Genomic DNA, 16,462 nt, shown 5'->3' with positions numbered 1-16,462 from the left:
TTAGTTATTAAAGTGAAATTATTCTGAATTCGTTTTACATTTTTACAAAATTCCACCTGGTATTGATAGACCACACTTGTAAGTTACTGACCACAGCAAAAATATATGTCTGTTTATAACATTATCTTTGAAAATTACGTTTTTCTGAAAATTTGTACTTTCGCCCCGCTCTCCCCTACATTGTGGTCTGTATCCAGTTGCAATATTACTGGTTACAATATTCTTGCAACCCCACAGACATAAAATTTTGCTATAAATAATACCAACAACTTCTTATAATTATTTATTAATTATTTAAATATTAAATATTTTTAATTCATAATTTTATTTTGTATTTAATAATTTAACAAATGTAATTATTTTAACTAGTATTGTGATTTTTTTTACCAGTGTCTCCATGCACTGTAAAAAATATTTCTTGTTGCACTTAAATGTTTAAGTTTAAACAACTTGAATTATCAAGTCAATTTGAAAAAATTGATAGGGCTTAAGTTCTTACATCTTTTTTTCTTACAACTTCTTATAATTTATATAGCAACTTCTAACTAGTCAAAACATTTGAAATGCCTAATTAATTCAAGTTGTTTAAACTTAAACATTTAAGTGTTGAAAAGAAAAGTGTCTACTTTGAAGATGGTTAGCTAAATGAAGTATTGTAGCTACACTTCAAAAATAAAGTTGCTACAAAGTCTTAATGCTATACAGTAGTAGAAACATTTTTGGTTCACCAAAGAACCATTCAGTCAAAGAACCATTTCTTTCTTACCTTTTTATAACCTGAAGAACCCTTTATATCACAAATAAAGCATATAAAATGGTCCATTCAGACAAAAAAGTTTTTCAATGGCATCTTGTAACACCTTTATTTTTAAAAAGTGTTAAATTGTTACTCTTACATTCAGCTCTGTTCTGTTGGCCTCCATCTAGCTGTTTTGAATGCAACAAACCATCCTCTTGAAAGGCCCTTCATAGTTTAAAAATTAAGCTAAAAAAATTTAACCTTCATTGAAACATTACATAAATACAAAAATATACTTTAAACCAGGCGGAGCTCACAGAAATCTTCCATGACCACCTAAAAAGTGTGGTCTGGACCCTAAGGTTCTCTCTGTAAAATATCACATTAAAGATTTAGCAAAGTGTAGTCAGTTGTGTAGGAACAGTCCAATGCCACCGGTCCACTGCAGGTTTAATGGGTTTAATGATATCTCACCTCAAATGCTATGAGAACGATGGGCACAATGCATCTTGACCTTCCCAAAAACTCTGGGAATAGTTTGTAAGCAGAATAGCTTTCCCTACTGATGAGGTGCTGCCACAGGACAGCTTCAGGCTGATGGGGTGACTGGAAATACGGTCTTTCTTTTTACAGAGCACTGACACTCGAGTCCTGCACAAAGACACACTCCACAGAGCGAGCGTGCCACTGGCAGATCAAGACAGAGAAAGATCATCACCAGAGAGATATGTGACTCTACTGCTTAACAGTCCAGGTCTGAAGCACTCCAAAGAAGCTCATTACACCGAAGAGCTCGCTATGCAAAAAAGATGATTAAAAGCTAACTGCGATGATTGAACAAGACCTAGTCTCCTATTCTCTTTTGAGTGAGCTAATTTGAGATGAATTGATAGTAAATGAGAGAAGACAAAAACATCCATTGGAGCCAACAACAATTCTGATGCTCATTTACTCTAATGGAGTTGATTAATTGAATGCTACGGCCCTCGGTTACCACAAACTGCAGAGAGGGAAACGCCAAACGAACTAAAACAAAAGATTTCAGGCATGAAGAAAAAGAGTAAGAGTGAGCAAAGCTAGGATTGTTTCAGGAAAAGGTCAGGCTGATTTTCTCTTTCCGAATATGCTGGCCTTTACAAATGAACTTGGCAAAGGCGATATTTCCACAAAGCCTAGACGATGTATCAAAGCTGTGTCCAAAGTTCAAACATCCAGCCCCCATTCCCTCCCCTCGCGCCGACCGATTGAGTCGCCATTGTCAGTAATTGTGTAATTAATGCCATGGCAGGTCTAATTTTGCAGAAACTGTGCTATAATTACATTCACACATTCATTAGCCAAACCGAATGCATGATGGTCGCTCAGCAGGTGGGAACCGCCGGCCGAAGGCCACTTGTTGTTGAAACACAATTGTTGTGTCAATTGCTCGATTAGTATGTGTGTGTGTGTATCTCCCTGTGTGTGTGTGTAAATCTGCTGATAGGACAGTTTTCTGTTCTCCACTGATAATTACCCCTCGACTACCGGTGTAAAATGACTGATCACAGGCCGATTCTTTCGATGGCTTGTAATTTTCTCTCTTTGTATTGTCTGGCATGCATAGGTATGCACCCGCGTCATTTCAAGAAAGGAGTGGGAATTTTACTGTATATGTATTTGGCAGACACTTCTTTTATCCAAAGTTACTTACTGTACAGTGCATTTCAAGGCATGCATTTTTACCAGTATGTGTGTTCTGGCTAACACAATGCTTTACACTAAACTATACAAGAGAATTGAAGGAATAGCTTACTGGAAGATGATGCCATCCCAGATGAATATTTGAAATTAAATAATATTGATTTTATCTTTTTAAATGGGGGTCAGGATGGCACAGCACCAAAAAGCACATACAGTACATCTATCAACAATCCAAATGACTCCAGTGGTATAATATACAGAAAGGAAAATCGGTATTTGAGTAGTTGGATTCTTACTGATTATATGGGGTGGACAAGTGTCTTTATGCAGCTAACAACCTCAAACAGGTGCATCTTATTTAGGATAATAAATGGAGTGGAGGTGGACATTTTAAAGGCAGACTAAGGGTGTTTTCACATATGTTGGTGCGCACCGGAATACATTGTATCATTTTCTGTTAGTGCGCTCCGTGTTCACATATGTTGTTTTTACCGTCCTCGAAACGCCGCACTGTACACCATGTGACAACGGTCAGCACTGTCATTGGTCTCTGACAGCTCTTGCCATCTCATGACCACCCCCATGTTTCCACCACAACCAGCCAGACAGAACGAGTGACGCTAGCAAGATATGGAGATAAACGATGCACGTCTTTGCGAAGTTTCTTTGCTTTAACACGAAATTGCGCAACTGTTCTATTAAAGCCCTTCTCACAGAACCAGCACTAATTTTGTGTGTGGAGGACAGCTGTGCATTTATAAAATCATCAGCTCAAACGTCCAAGAGACAGTGAATCTCTGCAACGGACCAAGATTGCCTTGTTTGTTGTTAACCCACAATATAACACCCGGCTCATGTCACGACGGAAGCCCAGTGGATCAAACATGTGGAGAACTTCCTGTATTTGGTTCGGCCCGAGGTCAAGCAGCGTTCACACCACAGATGGGTCGCACCAGAGTTCGGCGGCAGCCGCTCCGAGACCACCTGTTTAGTGCGCACCAGAGTGCGGCTGTTGTGTTCACACTGACCCAAACTAACCACACTCGGACCGAAACGTCATTTGGGCCGACCTAAACAGTGTATGTGTGAAAACACCCTAACAGGTATTTGAGTGTTCAAATACTTATTTCCAACTGTATCATACAAATAAATAGTAAAAAAAATCTTATATTGTGATTTCTGGATTTTTTTTTAGATTATGTCTCTCACAGTGGACATGCACATACGATGACATTTACACACCCCTCCATGATTTCTAAGTGGGAGAACTTGGAAAATAGCAGGGTGTTCAAATACTTATTTTCCTCACTGTACATGTATGTCTCCTAGGCAAAACAACTGTATGAGTATGTGCAGCTGTGTTAGAAACAATGGCTGTAAAGTGTCGGTATGGTTATAAGTATATGCATGTAGCCATGTACTAGCATATATTCATATGGTTGTAACAGCACTGAAGCTGACAGTGATTTTATCTTTGGGGGTCACCGGGTCACTGTAGTGCTCGTTGGTTTCTGTCACCGCATGCCCTAACGTCACACAAGGGCTGCATAACTGGCCACAGTGTTTGAAAATGTAATTTAAAATAATATGTCTTTTTAATTTGACAGGGGATCAGTTTTCTTGCTGTGAGGAATTAACATTCTGCGCGAGAAATCGTTTGTATATAAACTGCAGCAGTGCATAATACATCACATCGTGAAGAGGATGAATGATTATCGATGCATGAATCAAACTCACTTAGAATGCTGTCAATTTCTGACACGGTTTTCGCATTATTTCTGTATTATAGCCCTGTATGTGAGAAGGTACAATTCATGAAATCACTCACTGTATAGACTTCTCTGTCTTGCCTACTCAACTTCTGGATGTTATTGAAAAGAGATGTTCTTATATCTTCACCCTTATTGGTAGTTGTCAATGTGTCACTGCTCATATGCATAAAAGTTGTCTCACATTTATGCACTTGGCAGATACTTTTATCCCAAGCAACTTAGCTTTCAAGCTTTACATATGCGTATGTGTTTCCTGGGCATTGATTCAAATTAATTCAACACAATGCTCTACCAGCTGAGATACAGAAACTTTTCCCAACATTTCCAACAGGGACAGTCACTCTTGTCCCATGAAATCTGCAATTCTCATTGAACTCAGCCAAGCAAAAATTTTGCATTTAAAAGACGTGTATTAGCCTTTCAAACACAGCCCAGACCTCTAGGCTAAAACAAGGCAATATTTGAGCTGTCAGGTAAAATTGAATAGACTCCATAGGTTCAAGAAATAAAATCAACATCTGGTAATCACCGTTGACTTTGCCATGATGGAATATCAAAGTTATTTTGGCAAAAATGCCATGTAACCAAGAAGTGGCTTACTCAGAGCCAGACTATATCAGGTCTATAGTGAACCTAGATGGTGAAATAATGGCTATTGCTTGCTGGGAGGGAACTCAATGGGAACTTACAGTATGGTGCTTTTCCATTGTATAGTACCCCATGGTTTGGGTCAGGTCAGCTCACCTCACTTTGGCTTGGTTAGCTTTTCCATCGAGTTTAGTAACACTTCGGGGAGTGGGAGGGATTATAGGCGTGTCGTTATATTTGCGCTGCCTACTACAAGTGAGAGTGTTGTTGTACATTCCCATATAATCATTTGTTTCTCAGTCCGTCACAAAATAAAAATTGACCACCACACATAGATGATTGCACATCGCGTTTATCACTACCTCTGTCTCAAATGACAGTTCTTGTACAAACACCCGTGGCGTCAGTCGACGCGCTCCGCTGAGCCTCATTTAAGTTGCATTAAAGGGGAAAGAGAATGAAAAAACATTTTTACCTGGTCTTTGTTGAATAATGGTAGTCTACCCACATTCACAAACATACAAAAAGTTCTAGACATGCTCAACATCTCAGTCTCATAGTAATTCCTCTTTTAGAAATGTCAGCCAGAAAACGGCCCAATCTGAAAAACTGATGCTTATGACATCACAGGCATCTAACTGCCCCTCCACTTTAAAATAATTGGCTACAGTTTTTGAGTGGCAGCAAAGTCAGCCAATCAGTAATGAGATTGCAAGTTAAGCCAGTAGGGGGAGACAAATAGGTTCAAAACCACTTGTTTAAAATCCCCCACCCTAATAGAGCTATCTGAGAGAGGTTTTTAGGAAGCTTCTAAGGCATTACAGACCCAAACAAAAACATTTTTGTCGACACATCACAGAACAAGGATAAATACCCCGTTCAATCATTCTATGTCACCTTTAAAGCATATATGCAGACATGTGCGTCGCGAATGTGCCGCCACAAACTGCAAGTCTGGAAAAAAACTTATGGTGTTCCTGATTCTCAACCTGTGGATGTTTTTCATCGCTAAAAATTAAGTTTGGGAACTTACAGCAAAGCACAGATGACAACAGGTTTACTCGAGACAGCGCGAGCTAGCATGAAGGTAAAGCTAATCTTTTACATTATAGTGATGACGCTGGTAGTGACGATTCTCTCAGACCAATCAGTGATTGTCAATGTTTTCACATCACGTTTTGGTATCAACTCGGTTCGCTTGGAACCCCAAGCGAGGTGGTACTAAAAAGAGTATCGGTACTATGTACTGCACCCAGTGGAAAAGCCCCCAAAAGTAAGCTGACCCGACCCAAACCGTGGGGTACTATGCAATGGAAAAGCGCCATTCGTTTCCTGCCACCTGTAACATGACTTCTCACACAGCAACAAAGTGTAGATAATTCAATATCAGGCTTGATTTAGCCTGAGCTTAACTTGAAAATATATATTTCATTCATTGCAACTCTTTGCCTTTGAGAAACACCTTAACAAACCTAAACAGGGTGTTTGAGATCCAGAGCGAGTTTACTGCTTTGCTAAGAGGGAAGAGAAGATGCAAATCGGCACAAATGAAATACTGTCTTTGCCATTCCTCTCTCCAACTTTTATCAGTGTATATTCTGTGCTCATTTCCACCAGCAGGTGCTGCTGTGAATTAAGCCTAGAGTTGTAACAGCACGAAAACAGCCCAGCTCAGGTTGACATTTTGGCCTGCTCCCCGCGGACCGCGCGTGAATTTATGTGCGTATGAGCCAGAGCAGAAGTGAGGGAGATAGAGAAAGAGAGAGTTCATGAATCTGTGTTTGTGTGCGCATGTTTGTAGCTGCGCTGCTCGGCTGCACATTTGGACAAGGTAGATTTTGACCTTGTGCGAGCGGAGACAAACAGAAGCCCGGGGCTCGATGTTGGTCACTCCGTGCTGTCATTTCGAAGTTGGTCAACAGACCGACTACTGTAAAACCCATGAGGCCTTCGCACGCTAGCCAAACAAACATTCATGTGCAAAGAAACCTCACATTTTAAGAAATAAGACATTTACTGTCCGTACCACAAAAATTAACTGTTGACGCACTGGTAAGTGTTTTATGTCTCCTCAGCTTTTCCCGTCTGTTTGACCATCTCTCCGTGTGTTATTGACTTAAACGGCCTGCAGTGCATTAGAGGCACGATGTTAAATATTTGAAGGCATTGAATATGCTAATCTAACGGCCGAGGTGACCTTGAGAAAATGGGCTATTGTGTATTAGGCACCTCAATTCATTAGAAACAGTACATTAGCTACCATCCAGCACTGCATATCCACACATACAGTATCAATAATACATACACTGTACAGGGGTGTATACAATAAACCGTACACCTATTTGTTAACAGTTTTGCATACAGTATTTTAAGTGCAAACGCGTGCATCCTATTAAGTAACCATACACACATCAGCTCAAACAGACGCTAAATACATTAAAATAGTGCTGCGCTGTGCGTATTTAAATTTTCACACAATTGCGAACACACCTTTGTTTTATGTAAATGAGGGCCATTATAGATTATGTTTTATACCAAACTCAGAGTTTGTTGGCATGGTACAATTAACGTTACATTTTTATTGTATATGGAAGGAGATCTTTCTATATCGATGATAGCAGTAATTCATCAAATAGTAGCGAAAAGCGGTGCATCATCTACTACTGATCCACTGGGAAGATTACGCTAAAACATCACAGAAACATCTCTGTTTCTTGTGTCTCGAAGGCCCACTAGACTCTTATCGAATTCCCCGCACAGCCTTTCAATACACTACAAAATTTTAAATTTAATGTCATAACCCTACATTTACATGAGATCTATACAGGGGCCATTTCTGCAGGAGATCAAACGTGTTCACCCTTTAGAAGACATTACCAGATTACAGCTGAAGCAAATATCACCATCTAAAGCACTACAGGGAAATAATGAAGGCAAATGAGGTGCACATAAGCGTCATGAATGATCATTAGAATCGATTTCACATCTCTCCTTAGAAAAGAAGAGCTTTCCTTCAAAGCCCCACAGTGAAACATGACTGTCTCTCCTGCCGCTGACTGTCCCCTTCTTATTTTTATCATCACACAGACCAGACACACAAGCAAACACAAAGTCGCACGCACACAGAAACATGCAGACCGAAACTCACACATGCACACACAAACGCACATAGACACACACACAGATACACCCAGATACACTCAAGCACAAAGACACACAAATCCAAACATGCAGACAGATACACGCATCTTTCCTAGGGCTGGGCAAAAAAAAAAATTTGATTTTTCGATTAAAGGTTTTTTAAAACGTGGTCGATTCAGAATCGATTCTCAAAGAGCAGAATCGATTTTTTTTTCATATTTATTTCTGCAAACATTGAATGAAAGATTACCGTTAATCAAATGTCTAGTCTTCTTCACTAGATGTCACCCTCTTTTTTGCCTTGCGCGATGTTACCAAGGAGCTAGAGGCAAGCCTGTCATTCATTTATTCAGTGCTTAAAATGGCGGTTTCAGGTGCTTCATCTATATTTGAATCGAGAATCAAGTATAAAAACCACCCTGAGAACCGGAATCGAAAATTGAATCGAGAATCGAAATCGAATCGATTTGATAGCTTGTGAATCGAAATCGAATCGATCTGGAGAATCTGAATCGATACCCAGCCCTAATCTTTCCCATCTTTCAGAATGGGAAAGAAATGTGATTTAAGCAATTTTGAGCATGGCATGGTTGTTGGTGACAGAGGGGCTGGTCTGAGTATTTCACAATCTGCTCAGTTTCTGGGATTTTCACCATTGGGTGGGTTTACAACCATTTCTAGGGTTTACAAAGAATGGTGTGAAAAGGGAAAAACATCCAGAATGTGGCAGTCCTGTGGGCGAAAATGCCTTGTTGATGCTAGAAGTCAGAGGAGAATGGGCCGATTGATTCAAGCTGATAGGAGAGCAGCTTTGACTAAAATAACCACTTGTTACAACCGAGGTATGCAGCAAAGCATTTGTGAAGCCACAACATGCAGAACTGTGAGGCGGATAGGCTACAACAGCAGAAGACCCCACCGGGTACCACTCATCTCCACTACAAATAGGAAAAAGAGGCTACCATTTGCACAAGCTCACCAAAATTGGACAGTTGAAGACTGGAAAATTGTTGCTTGGTCTAATGAGTCTCGAATTCTGTTGAGACATTCAGATGGTAGAGTCAGAATTTGGCGTAAAAAGAATGAGAACATGGATCCATCATGCCTTGTTACCACTGTGCATGCTGGTGGTGGTGGTGTTATGGTGTGGGGGATGTTTTATTGGCACACTTTAGGCCCCTTAGTGCCAATTGGGCATCGTTTAAATGCCACAGCCTACCTGAGCATTGGTTCTGACCATGTCCATCCGTTTCAAACACAGTTTCAGTATGGTGTTCCTAATAATCATTTAGGTGAGTGTATATACACATAGAAACCCAGACAGACACACAAGTGCATGCACAAATCTGCACACATAGATTTACATATGCACACAAATTCAGAGACACACACAGAAATACACATTGAAACGCAGACACACACAAAACATGCACACAGAGACACACTCAAGACAGACACACACACTCTTTCAAATCTGCACACACACACTTATACATGCAGACAGACAAACAGATATACACATAGAAACGCAGTCAGACACAAACATGCAGACAGAAACCCACAAGGACATGCACATAAACACACACTGACTCAAACATGCACATACACGTACAGTACACATACAGTAGAAATGCACCCAGATGCACAAACTTGCACACAGACATACATACACAGACTCACGGTGTGCACACATTTGCAGACAGACACACTCAGAAATATACATAGAAACGCAGACAAACACACACAGCATTCACAAATCTACACACACACACACACACACACACACACACACACACTAGCATATACACAGAAACACACTCTTTGTCAGTAGATTAAATGTTAGTTGATGTAAATGGAGAGTATTAGCAGAGATCTGGAGGCTGGGTAAGGTTACACCGCACATATCAGTGATTGGAGGTGGATGGAGCTCTAGACATCAGTGATGGACAGCTGAGAGGTAAAAACCCACCTGCAGCTCAGACTGGGTCATCTCAGCAGGCAATGTGAATGCGTCAGGGCACACGGCAGAGGTTGTGGGGTCACATCCTGAATCATAGACTGCCACATTAATCACGCCATCACTTGCCACACTCACTCAGAGGCCATGGCACTGGAAATCAAATAATTTCTTTTAATTGAAAAAAGCCGAGCTTGTGACTAGGGAATCGTGTTGTGCTATTGGCAGAAAGCACAGGTGAAGTCAATACGACTCGATGGGTGTCGATTCATCAGCAGCGCTTAATGTCGTTAGCCCTAAGAGGCCTCTCTCGCTCTCTCCCTCTCGTACTCTCTCTCCACCAGTCACATGCTCTCTTTAGCTATCCATCTTTCGCTCTCATTACCTACTTCTCATTGGTTTCTTTGTGTGGCTGACCACAGGCAAGCATTTGCATAAACCTCCATTCCAGAAGAAAAGCTAAGCACTCCTGCACTTATCTTCTATCTGTCCTGCGGGGACATTACTTCGTACGAGATCAGAAATTGTGATTATGATATGATGATGTATTACCAGATGAATTCAGTACATATAAAGTATGTGGGGTAAAACACAATACTGGTGCAGGCGTGTTGGTAACATGCACAATTAATAATCATAGACAGGATATTTTCAGCAAGTTAAACTTTTATTTTTATTTATTTTTTAGTTTCTTCAGATTCACAACTTCTTTAACATAATTTCCAGTGATTTGAGGTGTGTTGGTAAAATGGATATTTGGACCAACATTGTGTATGTTACAAAAGAGACGGAAAAGTTTACACTCACCAACTTGTCGACTTTGCACACCTGTGCATACGAGTACATTGAACTAAATTCAACAGTTACAATTAAAACTTAATTACAACCAATACCAATCTGCTTCCACCATGTTATTTTAATTGACACGCCTCCATCTCGGAAAGTCGGAGCTCCAAGCGAATCCACAGTGCCCCACTGTCAATTACGACTTTGTGTGGGCTCATCTCGTAAACGCGATCGTTCCAACGTGACTTGAAGGCAGCATTAGACGAGTCTGCAATTCAGCTTTCCTTCTATCTTCACCCTGTTCTCTGCCGTCACGTGGTGTTAACTCCAGCTGTTTATTATCGCCGGCTCTCCGCTGAAACAGGTGATGAAATCATTTACGGCACAATTATCGGACTAATTACATGAAGAGGAGAGCGGAGGAGGAAAACAGAAACGGTGAGCTGGGGGAATTTAGCAGCAAGTGAACACCGCTGGGTATCAGCATGGGCAGTGGCACTGAAGCTGCTGCCAAAGGGCATCATGATGTGGCAGCGTATCTGTTAAACAGATATACATGTAAGCAGAGGAAGTGCTCTTGCTTAAGTCACCTCTACACAAAAAACAAACCTCTCAGCTTCAACTGACTCTCTCTCGCTCTCTAGGGCTGAACTGTTCATCTGTTTAGTGCTGTGCTGGGCCGGTCTAACTCCCTAGACAATTACTGTGTGTATGTTAGCCCAGGGCAGTCAGAGGAGACACATTAGTGTTGGTCAGTATCCCAGCATGCTCAGCTCACCTGGGTAATGCCCCCATGGGCTTGGACTGATGATATTCTGATCTCCTGAGCTCAGCTATTGTATAAAAACAGTTGGTGCCAATCAGCAGGACATCCAGTTATAAAGGCACAGTCAAAATGGAAAGAAAATACACAATTTGCACCAGAGTTTTGGATGATATGTGTCTGTAAATCAAACAAAAGTCTGTCTGCCTGCCTGCCTATCTATTTGTCTGCATGCCTATCAGGGTGTCTGTCTGTCTGTCTTAATGAACCAATGTCTGTCTTCCTGTCTGTTTGCCTGTCTGACTGTCTGCCTGCCTATCTGATTGTCTGTCTGCCTATCAGTCCGTCTGTCTGTCTAAATGAATCAATTTCTGTCTGTTTGTCTGCCTATGTCTCAGTATGCCTATCTGCCTGTCTTTCTGTCTGTCTGCCTATCAGTGTGTCTGTCTGTCTGTCTATCTGTCTGTCTATCAGTGTGTCTGTCTATCTGTCTGTCTGAATGAATCAATGTATGCCTGCCTATCAGTGTGTCTGTCTGTCTGTCTGTCTGTCTGTCTGTCTGTCTGTCTGAATGAATCAATGTCTGTCTGTTTGCCTGCCTATGTCTAAGTATGTCTGTCTGTCTGTATGCCTGCCCATCTATCTATCTTTCTGTCTGTCTGTCTGCGTGCCTGACTGTCTGTCTGTCAGTGTGTCTGTCTGTTTGCTTGCCTGTCTTTCTGTCAGCCTACCTATCTATCTGTCTGTTTGTCTGCCTGTCCATCCATCTTTCTGTCTGCTTGCCTATCTGACTGTCTATCAGTGTGTATGTCTGTCTGTCTGTCTGTCTGAATCAATCAATGTCTGTCTGCCTGTCTATCTCTCAGTTTATCTGTCTATCTATATGCCTGCCTGCCTATCTATCTGTCTGTCTGTCTGCCTGCCTATCTAACTGTATATCAGTGTGTCTGTCGGTCTGTCGGAATCAATGAATGTCTGTCTGCCTGTCTATCTCTCAGTATGTCTGTCTTTCTGTATGCCTGCCTGCCTATCTATCTGTCTGTCTGCCTGCATATCTGACTGTCTATCAGTGTGTCTGTCTGTCTGTCTGTCTAAATCAATTAATGTCTGTCTGCCTGTCTATCTCTCAGTATGTCTGTCTATCTGTATGCCTGCCTGCCTATCTATCTGTCTGTCTGTCTGACTGCCTATCTGTCTGTCTATCAGTGTGTCTGTCTGTCTGTCTAAATCAATTAATGACTGTCTGCCTGTCTATCTCTCAGTATATGTGTCTACCTGTATGTCTGCCTGCCTATCTATCTGCCTTTCTGTCTGCTTGCCTATCTGACTGTCTATCAGTGTGTATGTCTGTCTGTCTGTCTGTCTGAATCAATCAATGTCTGTCTGCCTGTCTATCTCTCAGTTTGTCTGTCTATCTATATGCCTGCCTGCCTATCTATCTGTCTGTCTGTCTGCCTGCCTATCTAACTGTATATCAGTGTGTCTGTCGGTCTGTCGGAATCAATGAATGTCTGTCTGCCTGTCTATCTCTCAGTATGTCTGTCTATCTGTATGCCTGCCTGCCTATCTATCTGTCTGTCTGCCTGCATATCTGACTGTCTATCAGTGTGTCTGTCTGTCTGTCTAAACCAATTAATGTCTGTCTGCCTGTCTATCTCTCAGTATGTCTGTCTATCTGTATGCCTGCCTGCCTATCCATCTGTCTGTCTGCCTGCCTATTTGTCTCCATATCAGTGTGTCTGTCTGTCTGTCTGTCTGTCTGAATAAATCAATGTCTATCTATCAATCTTTCAATCTATCACATCCACCTACCATCAACATGTTTACTCGTTTAAAATGATAATGTTCAGCATAAATTTTATACCTTTTAAATTGCTGAAAATAATTAAGGAACTAGAAACTGCAGTGATATTGCTTCATCCAGATACAAACATTTAGACTTAAAAACTTTAAACATAAACGCCCTTTGTTGAACCTATTAAAAGAAATATAACGGAAGATTTTTAAAATCTTTCTATTTATTCAGTGACAGTTTACATGTGGCATATGTGTCACAAAGACCATATCACATGATGTGTGTGTGTTTGGTAAAAGGTTTTGTGAGATAATCAGGGCTGAATTATCTCAACCATGTTGTTGTGAAATACTGGGATTAAGCTCCATTAAACACATAAAGCCATGGAGCTTTATCTCAAGATTTCAAAACAACAGGGTTTAGATACACAGCTTGCTCACTTACACACACACACATGCGCGCACACATACACACAGCCATAACACATCACCGTTAACACCCAAATTATAGATAACTAAAGCTGGAATAATGCTCCTTCTTTTTTTTCTACAGCACTGAAGACACTCGTCTTTAAAAGACACCGGTGTCCAGAGCAGCATGGGCTCTGAGTGTTGTCGTGACTGTTATAGATCACAGTTGCTATGTTCTCTGCAACTCCGTTCCCCAGCGGTTCTCTCTGTGTTAATGGGAATTGACCAGCCTTGTGTCCCTGCTCTCCACTCGGAGACGGCCCATTCTCCCCGACGGATACGGTCCAGCGAACCCTTCACGCCCGCCAGCCTCTGGCTGTGGTACGAGGCTGATGAGGTCACAGAGTTTAGGGGGGAAAGAGAATCGGAAAACTATAGAGACTTCTGAGCTGTGGAATCCAGCCAAATGACATTGAACCTGATACAATACTAATGTACGATAATGGAAGCAAAAAAAGAGAAATGTATGCCTTCACGGTTTAATGAGTTGTGCAGATCTTCTGCATTACGCACTTGCCATATTTATTGGGAAGCTTAAAGAGGCAATAACCTATGCTTATGTATTTATATTTTCACACCAGAGTCTGCATTTAATGTTAGATTGTTATTGTTACTTTTATTGAAATGTAATCTTGTCCATGTTTTGTTTTTGCCCTTACCAGCTGTGACCTTGAAAAGTTACGAGGTCTTCTCATGTTTCTATTTCACTATATAGTTTTCTTTCAATTTGATATTTTAGTTTGAGACCTGGCTCAAAACCTGGGTAATCAATGTAAGTTCTCCAATGAACAATACTTAGAGGTTTACCTTTGGTTACCTTTTAAAATGCTGTAATCTTCTCAAAGCCACAATATTTTAAAGTCAGTCCAATCTTACAGGTTTAACAGCAAAATCGAAATCTTTTCAAGTACACTCAGGAACCTGCAGCACTACCTGGGGGTTCACCTCCTCCTGCCTGGGAATCACTAGTATAGATGGATGAGCTTAGATACCTACACTTGTCTAAAAGAGATACCTTTCATGAAACATTTATAGACATGCGCAGAAGCAAGGGCAAACCTGCACACAACTAATGCACATAAACACAAGCATCAAACATACAAGGCACACACACTGTGTGGGCTGGAGTGTGTCCTTGCTCCGCTGTGGGCTGTATTGATCTGTGCTGGGCTCTTTATTGAAGTCATGATTCATGCTGTTGCCGTCTCTCCTTCACTCCTCACAGACACACGTCTCTCTCTCTCTCTCTCTCGCTCTCTCTCTCTTGCATATCTATTTACTGGGGTTTGTAACTTTATCACTTCTCCTCTAACTAAATGACTGGATGGTGGGCGTTGACTTCAGTAATGCATGCAGGCCAGCAGGGTTGTAATGACACTACAATTTAATACCAATGCCAGTGACCAATTTCGTTACTATTGCACATGTAACATGCTGTTGAATATACTTCTTAAAGGAAAAAAACACTGTTTTTGAATATACAGTATTACTATGTACTTACCTCAGGGTTCCCACAACTTAGTTAACTTCAAATTCAAGGACCATTCAAGGACTTTCCAGGTCCAATACCCTCAAATTCAAGGACTAAGGGGCTGTCCACACGGAGACGCGAATCACTGTATACGCATAAATTTGTTATCGTATTGGCGTTTCATCCACACGGATCCGGCGATTTCAGAGAGTGAAACCGCTATTTTTTGAAACCTGGTCCTAAAGTGGATAAATCTGAAACCGACACCCTTGCGGTTTCGTCTGTACAGCCAATCCGTATATTTTGTGAAGCGAAAACGTCATCACATCACGTGTCGGAAGCGTCACACGTATCAGCAACAACAATAACGGCGGATTACGTGATTGTGTTCGTGCTACAGAAGCTACTAAAGCCTACTAGCTTTATTACAGCAAAATCTATTGCGTCTATGCAATTGTGGTGACCAACAAGCGATAATGGACAACACCATACGTTGGCTATGCGCATGCTCAAAGTCTTCTTCTCCGTGTATAGTGTATATCTGTGGCAGAATTACAGCGCCCCATACTGGTCCGGCATATATACTACACCGCTTTCAGTCGGTTTCAGTGGTTCCGTGTTTACGGATTATTTTTTTAGAGCAAGGAAAAAAAATGATCGGATAGGGAATGCAACGGCTTCGTGTGGATATAGCCTAAATGTGGGGACACATTTCAAGTGAGAGCAAGGTTACATCGTGTTACCTTTTAAGATACATTGTTACAGTTCCCTTTCGAGGGATCTCGCACTGCGTCGCTGCGGTGACACTTTGGGGACGCTACCAGGGGTAAGTGCATCTGGATGTGTGTATCAAATTCAACCAATGGTGAGGCTTAACAACAAAGACAGGGTGACGCCTGAGCCAGGAAGTATATTGCTATCTGAAATATTGCCAAAGACGGCGTTACAGGGACGCATGAAGTATGGCAAGGGAACAACAGTTCTAAGGGAACAACAGTTACATACGTAACCCGAGACGTTTTCATGTGTCAAACACAACTATGCAAAAACATTTGCATACAGAAGAAGAAGCATTTAAAGTGAACAGTTTAGCATGTGTGCTTAAAAGGCTAGAAATTTTATGATATTATCCTACACTACACAGGGAAAAATATGGATTTTTTTCCAGAAAACTTCTTGCATAAAATAGATTAAGCAGTTTTAATGACCTGTATATATGTATGTATATTTTCAAAAACTTCACAGGGCCTTGAATTACTTCCCCCAGTTTCACAAACTTTCAAGGATTTCAAGGACCCGT

At 41.2% G+C, this 16,462-nt stretch overlaps 1 protein-coding gene across 12 annotated transcripts in view; it reads right to left on the bottom strand.

Annotated features, from left to right (window-relative positions):
* The window catches only part of camta1a (calmodulin binding transcription activator 1a), a 469,448-nt gene that overhangs the window by 161,752 nt on the left and 291,234 nt on the right, over positions 1–16,462 (bottom strand). The gene's annotated exons all lie outside the window — the stretch shown is intronic.

The sequence above is a fragment of the Paramisgurnus dabryanus genome, chromosome 21 (genome assembly GCF_030506205.2).
Source record: "Paramisgurnus dabryanus chromosome 21, PD_genome_1.1, whole genome shotgun sequence".
In the NCBI taxonomy this organism is placed as follows: Eukaryota; Metazoa; Chordata; class Actinopteri; order Cypriniformes; family Cobitidae; genus Paramisgurnus; species Paramisgurnus dabryanus.
Note: the sequence above shows the minus strand (reverse complement) of the source record. Positions and strands in the feature narration are given on the sequence as shown.